Source organism: Notechis scutatus, chromosome 2 (genome assembly GCF_049901735.1).
Source record: "Notechis scutatus isolate UNSWTSFEM ecotype Mainland chromosome 2, rNotScu1.2, whole genome shotgun sequence".
NCBI lineage: Eukaryota > Metazoa > Chordata > Lepidosauria > Squamata > Elapidae > Notechis > Notechis scutatus.
In genome coordinates, this window is record NC_142010.1 from 152,058,483 (window position 1) to 152,067,441 (window position 8,959).

The 8,959-nt window shown below is 45.1% G+C and overlaps 1 protein-coding gene across 2 annotated transcripts in view; it reads right to left on the minus strand.

Moving 5' to 3' along the window:
- The window catches only part of PLXNA3 (plexin A3), a 76,126-nt gene extending 75,434 nt beyond the window's left edge, over positions 1-692 (minus strand). For both annotated transcript variants that reach the window (XM_087956829.1, XM_087956828.1), the window contains exon 1: positions 602-692. The gene's annotated coding sequence lies outside the window, so the exon portion shown is untranslated. The remainder of the gene's footprint in view (positions 1-601) is intronic.
- Between the last annotated feature and the right edge of the window lie 8,267 nt (positions 693-8,959).

Here is an 8,959-nt window from a genome sequence, read left to right on the forward strand (position 1 = left end):
TCCCCCCTTCCCAAACACCACCTCGCCCTGATCCAGAGATAGACTCTCAAAACGCTCGCCTCCTGATTTTTGCATTCTCACACAGATTACCTTACCTGTTCGCCTCGTCGTCCTGCCGCCCCCTCCCCACGCCCCCGGCCCTGTTTCCTTCCTGTGACGGCCGCACGCTTTGCAATGAGAACCTCTTTCCCAATCACAGACCGGGAGGGAAACTAGAGATCCTCTTGAAGGGTAGCAATAACGAAAGAGGGGAATTGGGGAGTGGGGGGGGGACATTAAACCGTGCAAACCCAACCTCCCCCCCTCCCACCCCAGCACAAAATTAAGAGGGCAAGAGATGGGGCCACAGAGGCGGCTCTCCCCCGCCCTGTTTTCCAGAGACCCAACGCTGGCGGGGAACAGGGAAGGGTCGCCCGCCTCGTTTAGAGACCCCCGGCGCCGCGGACCCTCGCGACCAAAGCTCCCTCCGCTGACGGCGCCGCTTAAAAACCGCGTCTGCTCGGGAAGGAGAAGGGGAGGATGCCAGGTCTGCTCTATTCGTCCCCACTCCGATTCTCCCCGCCCCGATTCCTTCGCCATTCGCGCGAATCCCAATTCTAACCTGCCGCTGTGGCAGCCGGTTCCACGCCCGCCTGCGAAGACGCTCGCCCGCCCGCCCGCCTCCCTCCAGCCGCCGCGGTCGCTCGGCGTCTGCGCCCGTCCCAGCCGGTCTGAACCCTTTAAATGTGGCCAGAACCACTGGAGGTGGGCAGGGGGGGGGGAGGAAAAAGATCAGAGATGGCTGTGGTAGCCCCTCTCCACCCGGCCCCGCTGGGTCCCTCTTTCCCGAGTCTCTGGGACAGAGCCTCCTCCTCTTTCCTGGGTTAAAGGCAGGGGGCTTTTCTCTCTCTCTCTCTCTCTTCCCCGCCAAAGAGTCGCCATGCACGGGCGCCCCCGGACCCTGAAGTGGTATTGCCCGGGCATTCATTCACCCAGACCACAGCCTGGAGCTGAGGCCAGTTGGAAAGTCGGGGTGTCGGGAGCGGGGTTGCTTCAGTGTCGGCTGAGCTTGAAAAGAGCCGAGACGGAAGGCAGCCGGGACAGGGGAGATGTCTGTGAAATGTGCGAGTCAACTGGGCTGAGTCCTTCTCCTTATCCAGCATTGAGGGGGTGTGCAGGGCTCCCTCCCATTTGTTTTGTAAAAGCTGGATTCGGGCTTCAAGAGGAAAAACCTTCAGCCGTAGCTGTACAGAGGGGAAGCGAAGCGCGATTGCACCCATGTTGCCTTGGCTATGGTTTGAACAGAACAGCCTAGCTCACTTATTTGAAGGAAGGAGCCTGAGAAAAGAGTCGGAAGCCCCAAACCTCGCGAAAGAAAACCGGAAAGTGGCTGGATGCGACCCATAATGGGTTTATCCTTTCCTTAGTATAGCCTTTGCCTATTTACACCCTTTCCATCCCATCCCACGAGTGTCTTCAGCCGCCTGGGCACCAACGTTGTGCAGAAGGCTCCCCCTGGCGGTGAAAGCGGAGAATCGCCGCTTCCTAAAGACACTAGTTGCACGGTTGTGTGTGTGTGTGTGTGTGTAAAAACCAGAGTGCATATGCGGTTGCGTCTCCTAGTATTTCCCCCCCTCCCGTCTTTTCGTCACTGAATCCCACTCGAGCACCTCGTGGCCTTTTCCCCGCCACGCAGCCCTAATTCCTTCTCCCCCACTCCCCTGGCTAGCCTGTCGCCGCTGTTGGTGTACCATCCAGGGCACGTTGTCATGGCAGCAGGAGCCAAGAGATGAGGGATGATGGACACCCCATGGGTGGCGGGGACGGAGTGGGGGGTGGGGGATGGGGGGGGGAGCGGAGGCAGAGCACGCCGGGCGCTAGAGAGCGGCGATGGGATCACGGAGGAAGAAAGGAGATCGGGCGGCGTGGAGACCTTTCGCCGCGGAGGAGCGGGCCAGGCGCTCCGTTTCCATTTGACACCACGCACGCACGGTCCACTCCCATCCCGGCTCTGTCCGGTCTAGCACCCCTACCCCCCTCCCGCCCTCCTCCTTCTTTTTCTCCCCTTAGCATTCATTCGCTCACGATGAGTCATAAACCGCGGGGCTCCGCGGGAGGGGCTCTAACTGGTGTTCCGATTCAAGAAGAAACGGGGGAGGACCCGGTTCAGCCCAACCCAACCCAACCCAACCCGGGATGCGATCCAGGGAAGAGAAAGGAAGGGAAGCGGGGATGCGGGGGGGGAAATAGATGTTGGCTTGGATGCTGCCTGGCATCGCAAACCCCCAGAAACCGCTGAAACTCAACCCTCCCTCGGCCTCTAACTGGAACCAGATGCCACTGCGCTAGCGCTACCGAACTTGGCAAGGGCCACGTGCGCCGGAGTGTGTGAGGCGGCGGGAGCCAGCGAGGGGTGCGGGTGTGACTCCGCGTTCAAAAACAAACGGGGGAGAGAAGGTGGGAGGCAGAACCCGCCAAGCTAACGTCCGTTTCTTTTTCTCGGTCACCGTGCCCTGTCCTGGGAAGGGAAGGGAGGTCGGGTCAGGTGGCTGTGAGTTCGAGGGGTCAGGATGTCATTCGGAGTCGAGCAGCTCCAGTAACGTTTTTCCACCGAAGGGGTCAGCGAAGGAAAATTAAAGGCATCATTCATGGAGAGGTTCCCATTGAACATATGGAGAGCACATTCGTTTGGATTATTCCGTAGCATTTGACAGTAGCAACAAGGTCGAAGTTTTAGATATTAAATTGTCTGTATGTATCTAATTTAAAAACGATTCTTTCCACAGAACTGAAAGCCATTCAACAAAGCATGAAGCAGATTAGTTCAACCCAAAGGAGTTGATAAAGGGAAATCCAGACTATATCGCAGCAAAGACAGGCCGAAAAGAGTCTATATGACAAAATTGGGATGGTTCAAAATTAATGGGCGCAAAGCAGAAATCCTCAAAGCACATATAAACACACAACAGCAGGATTGTATTTTCCCCTATACATAAAAGAGGTTTCTTCCCCTCTTTCTACGAGTTTGTTTTATTTTTCATGCACCACAAACATTGGAAACATCTTTCTCAATGGTGATTTGATTTAAAAATTCTTTGTTCTGTTCCAGGTTTGGAAGCAATTTTGCCCATGATCAAAAGGTCTCAAATCCTTTCAAGCCAAGCTCTTAACACAGAGAAGACTGCATGGCACTGCAAAAGCAATATTTAGTGTAATCTAAAAAGAAGGTTTTTCCTCAGAGGCCAAATTCCCCCCAAGTGGCCATGAGAGTGGCCACAGGTTGTAAACGGGATCAAATGCAAAAGGATTGCTCGACAATGAGGTGGGTGGCACACAAGTTTAATAAATAAAAAGAAATTTAAAAAGAAATAGTGGTTTTCATCAATCTGCAGCAAAGTTCCATCTTAACATCCGTTTTGCAATCCTGTCTGCAGATTCCACTGTGTATGTCTAGCAGTAACAGGATAATTGATAATAATATCAATTTTACAGAAAACAATGTTGAAAAAGCACTATGCAATCTAAAACCATCTCTATCTATTGGACCGGACGGAATATGTGCCTACTTCTTAAAAAAGCTATCCACTGTCATAGCCGAACCTCTAAGCATAAACTTTGAAAAATCTTTCAGGACCAGCTCCTTGCCAAAACTATGGTCACAAGCCACAGTCATCCCCATCTTCAAAAAGGGAGACCCCAGCCTAGTTGAAAATTACAGACCAATCTCTTTATGCTGCGTCACCTGTCAAGTCATGGAATCAATTATTAACCAATAATCCATCATCCTCCACTTAGAAACAAACAACCTACTCTCCAATAAACAATTTGGTTTCAGGAAAAAACTATCATGTAATCTGCAACTCTTACCCTGAAAAAACATATAGACTACACAACTCGATCAGGGCAAAGCAATAGACACAATCTACATAGACTTCTGTAAAGCCTTTGATTCAGTGGTACATGACAAACTACTCTTAAAACTAAAAGCTTATGGTATCTCTGGACACCTGCATAACTGGATAGAAGCATTCCTGTCAAACAGACAACAAATGGTCAAAATTGGGAGCGTCCTATCAAATTCTGTACCTGTCAACAGTGGTGTCCCCCAAGGCAGTGTTCTAGGACCAACTTTCTTCATACTCTACATAAATGACCTCTGTGATCATATTAAGAGCAACTGCATTCTCTTCGCTGATGTAAAGCTATTCAACACCATAGACAATACTGCTACCCTTCAAAAAGACCTCGACTATATATCAGAATGGTCAAACAAATGGCAACTTCAAATCTCAACAAATAAATGCTCTGTCCTACATATTGGCAAAAAAAAATAAATCAGAAAATAAAATACAGGCTGAATAGTCAAGACCTTGTTGATGATCCAAACTCTATCAAGGATCTTGGAGTACTCACCTCTAATGATCTAAGTGCTAGAGCCCACTGTAACTACATAGCCAAAAAGGCGTTAAGAGTTGTTAACCTAATCTTACGTAGCTTTTTCTCTGGTAATATTACACTACTAACTAGAGCATACAAAACATTTGCTAGACCAATACTCGAATACAGCTCATCAGTCTGGAACCCACATTACGTATCTGATATTAACATGAGAAAGTTCAGAAATATTTCACAAGAAGAGTTCTCCACTCCTCTACTCATTGCAGAATACCTTATACCACCAGACTTGAAATTCTAGACCTAGAAAACCTAGAACTATGCTGCCTTTGGTCTGATCTAAGTATAGTATATAAAATCATACATTGCAATGTCCTACCTGTCAATGAATACTTCAGCTTCAACCATAACAACACAAGAGCAAACAACAGATACAAACTCAAGGTTAATCGCACCAAACTTGATTGCAGGAAATATGACTTCAGCAACAGAGTGGTCAATGTCTGGAATACTCTCCCTGACTCTGTGGTTTCTTCCTCAAACCCCAAAAACTTTAACCTTAGACTGTCTACTATTGACTTCACCCTTTTCCTAAGAGGTCTGTAGGGGGCACGCATAAGCACACCAACATGCCTACCATCCCTGTCCTATTGTTTCTTTTATTTTTTATTTTTCTTATATGTATCCATGTATTCATAACTATGTTTTTTACTTATACCTATTATCTTGTAAGCAATTGACAAAAATAAATAAATAAATTAAATAAATAAATAACTTTTCAGGGTTGGACTGTGGAGTCCTTGGTATTCTTTGAGCTTAGTTGTCTATTAACAAATGTTTCACTACCCGATTAGGTAACATCGTCAGGGTGACTGAGTATCAACGACAAATGCACCCCCATCCGTACTGGCAGTTACTGTAAATGGGGAGTAAACCTAATTGTTGCCTAATTGGTTAATGAAACTTTTACAAGCAACAACTGAGCTCAAAGAGCACCAAGGACTTCACAATCCAGGGAAATGGATGATATGTCCCAAAAGCTTATCCTAGAATAGGATCCAACAAGATTCTTAGGATCTCACATGAGGATTCACAGGATAGAATACAGAAGATTCTTACCTAGATTTTTTTCCCAATACTACAAATAATGACAATAGTTTTGTACGAGAAATTCAGTCACATTGGACTTTCTGTCATCGTGCAGTCTTACATTTTGTTTTTGCTTCTCTGGAATTTAAATCTTGGAGATAACAGTCTGCCCTTTGGAGCAGAATAATCCCACCAATTTGGGATTTCCTGGTAGCCTCCGATGCAAATTCTCACCGGGTTTAACCCAGCTTCCCTCCATGAAAGTTAAGCAAAATTCCATTTCAGCCAGCATTACTCTTCTTGCTTTCATTTAAAAATAAAACGCTGATTAGATGTTCAAGATTGATAGGATTTGTGGTATTTTATTTCAGGTAGTGTTATTTGTTCTAGGCTTGCCATATATTTCTTATTTTCAAGAGAGTGTTCTTTATTTAGTAATTGTACATTATCATACAAAATAAGAAACAGGTGGCTAGAATAATTTGTTTTTCCCAACAGCCAGCTCCATAACTTCATCTCCATTCCAATAATAGAGGCCTGTAGCTTCTATATTAAGGAGAGAACATTTTCACCACCCAATCTTCCCACCAAATGATGTTAGATCAAATCTCCATTTGTAGCCCTTTAAATCTCAGAGGGGGGAGAAAATGGTGAGCCTGGATATGCTGCAATCGGGTAGGTTCCAGAGGTATAGCTCCCATTCATCCATTGTAAGAGAAACAATGGAGTGTGTCAGGATGTACCCACACACAAAGATAGAAGGCACAATGGGAGGGCTAAAAATTAATGGGTTTACACGAGGTCACATCTATGACATTTCTTATAGAAACTGGAATCTAAACCTATGTAGATGGCATAGATTTCCCAACCATGCTTTAGATTTCCAGAATCTTCCAGTTTGCATAATGCACTATGAAACTGCTAGCTAATACAGTATTAATTTCCAGCATTCATCTGTTGCAGCAAAACCAATAAACATTCTTGAGGCAAAGGCCAGCACATTTATTATGGTGCATGATTTCATGAATTGTAGCCCCCTTCATTAGACACATGGGGCATTGTTAATCTGTCAGCAAAAATATTCCATGCATTCAATGAGGCAGGCTACAAAACTAGCCAGGATGGTCCACGCGGTCATGCACTGTTGCTGGTCTTAAAGAGGCTGCAATTGGGATGTGTTAGTTTCCCTGTTTATAAGAGAATCTACAAAGAATGGGAAGCAATAGTGATGGGTGATTGGAATATTCCTGGGTGTACAGATGCACAATGGAGGACATGCCACTAGTGTGGGTACACAGGATACAAACAAGTGTAGTGCTTTTGCCTGAATGTGTGCAAAATCTCCTGAGACATCATTCAAAGCTAGGTTGAAGCAAATCTGCAGCCTCTGGATAAGGAAGATAGAAACTGGCAGCTCAAACATTGCTGCACATTTGGGGATTCCTCAAAAATAAATGAAAATATAAGGAAGTTTTTTTTCAAAGCTTATTTTTAAAAAGTTGCCTGAACTACGGGAGATGGAGGTGTCATATTCAGATGACATAATCTGACTTCCCTCTTAAGCAGCTTGTGGCAACACCCTGGATAAATTGCTTTAATACCTGCCTATGGAGGGGCCCATTTCCCTCCTGTGTAAGTGGTAGGAAGGGGAGGGAGGGAATGGATTAAGCTAGATGGATTCCTGCACAATCACAGTGCCATCTGGTGCCCGTACAGCAGAAGGGCTGCTGCAAGCCACTTTCCCTAAATCATGATCCTCCCAACAGTTTCATTTCACTCTTCTCTGTCCAGAAAAGCTCTGGAATAAAAATCTGATAACTGAGACTCATGACTCTCCCCCATAGCGATTTAAAAAGCAATAAAAAAGCAATGCTGATGACTCCCAGCTCTCCACTGGAGCCTTTTTTTCTGATCAAATCCTGGGATCAGAGTCTTGCTGCAGAGCCAGCTCAAGCTTAACCACAACCGTTAGGTTTGAAAAACTCAAACTACTTGAGCAGATTTTTAAACTAGCATGTTGTGTAATTCCAGCTCTACTGTGCCCAGAAAGCTGACTGAATAAATCATGATTCACTTAACCACTGGGAAACATGTCTTAGGAATATCTATAAGGGAAACACAGAAGTCTCTCTCTCTTTTTTTTTTTTTGATTGTGGAATGAAAGGAGAAAATAGATTAAAGCAAGCAATGAGTTTCCTTGGTCCAAGCCCTTATTGGATTCACATATGTGAATGCACTGACCCAGGAAAAGATTTGCAGGACCTGCAGTGAGGCAGCTGGTCAGTTCCTCCATATAATTGCATGACTCCTCAGTGCTGCAGCTTCTGTACAATACAAAGGACTCTTGCACTCTTTCTTAACTTGTCCCACCAGGTTTCCTTGTTTCTTCCCAGCACTGAAACGTAGCAGTGCGATAGCACCTGTTACAGCTACTGTATGTTGCTCAGGGATCCTGGAAGCTGAAGATCAGCTAATTTGAGATATTTGGGGGAGGGGGCACAGTTCAATCATCCCACCCCTTTTCCTATTATTTTGCCTGGATACTTGGTTCTGCCTTTCGTGGTGATGACTCTGCAGCTGTTTCCAATTCCAGCATTTATGTTGTAAGATTGTGATTATGAGCCAAGGAATGAGTTCATCAAGATTTAAGTGGTACAGCCCTCCTTGACTGATCCATGAATCAAATTGGGTGAAGCATGGAGAAGGCAAATCTTAGGAAAGTTAGAACGATAGAACCTTGCAATTTTCCCCGTGCAGAGAAGATAATTTTAGATAAAGGAGAAAATATAACTTTTTTTTTTTACCTGCATTAGGAAGCAATATGATGCCCATATTAAACAACATAGTTTTTCCCAATGGCGTTATTTGCTTGGGCTCAGATTTGAATGCAGGGCAACACTTTTGAACAAAATGCCGTGTAATCCCATTATTGTATCATACAGTTGTGACATTAGAGCAGGCGATTGGGAAATCACTTTAATTCCATATTGCTAACAATCCCGCATTTTTTTTTAATTAAAAAAACCTCTCCCAATTTTTTTTCTTTTGCTTACCTTTTTATCATTAGATTGATGAAAGTAAATAATTCATGTGCCTCATTTCCCCAACTGCTGTTTGGTTCCAACAAATCAGAAAATATCTAAAAGTTTTTTGTTTTTTTTTAAAAAAAGACCATGATGATGATGTAAATCCCCTTAAGCGGTGATTGGCTGATCTCTATCAAAGTCAACAGAGAGCTAGATCAGGCCAGGCTTTTATTCCCTGTGTTTCACACTGAGATTAATGGGGGGAAATGAAACAATATCAGCTCCAGAGTGAGCATAAATTGGGCTTTGAATCTAACGGTTCTATAGCTTCCAATCAACTGCCAATGTATCTTTTTTCTTTTCTGAGATTGAGCTTTCTTGATGACCAAGAGGACAGGATGAAAATGTCAGTATCACATTTCACCTGAGGAAACTCATTGAAGGAGGTTGCCCAAAGAACTAAACAATTG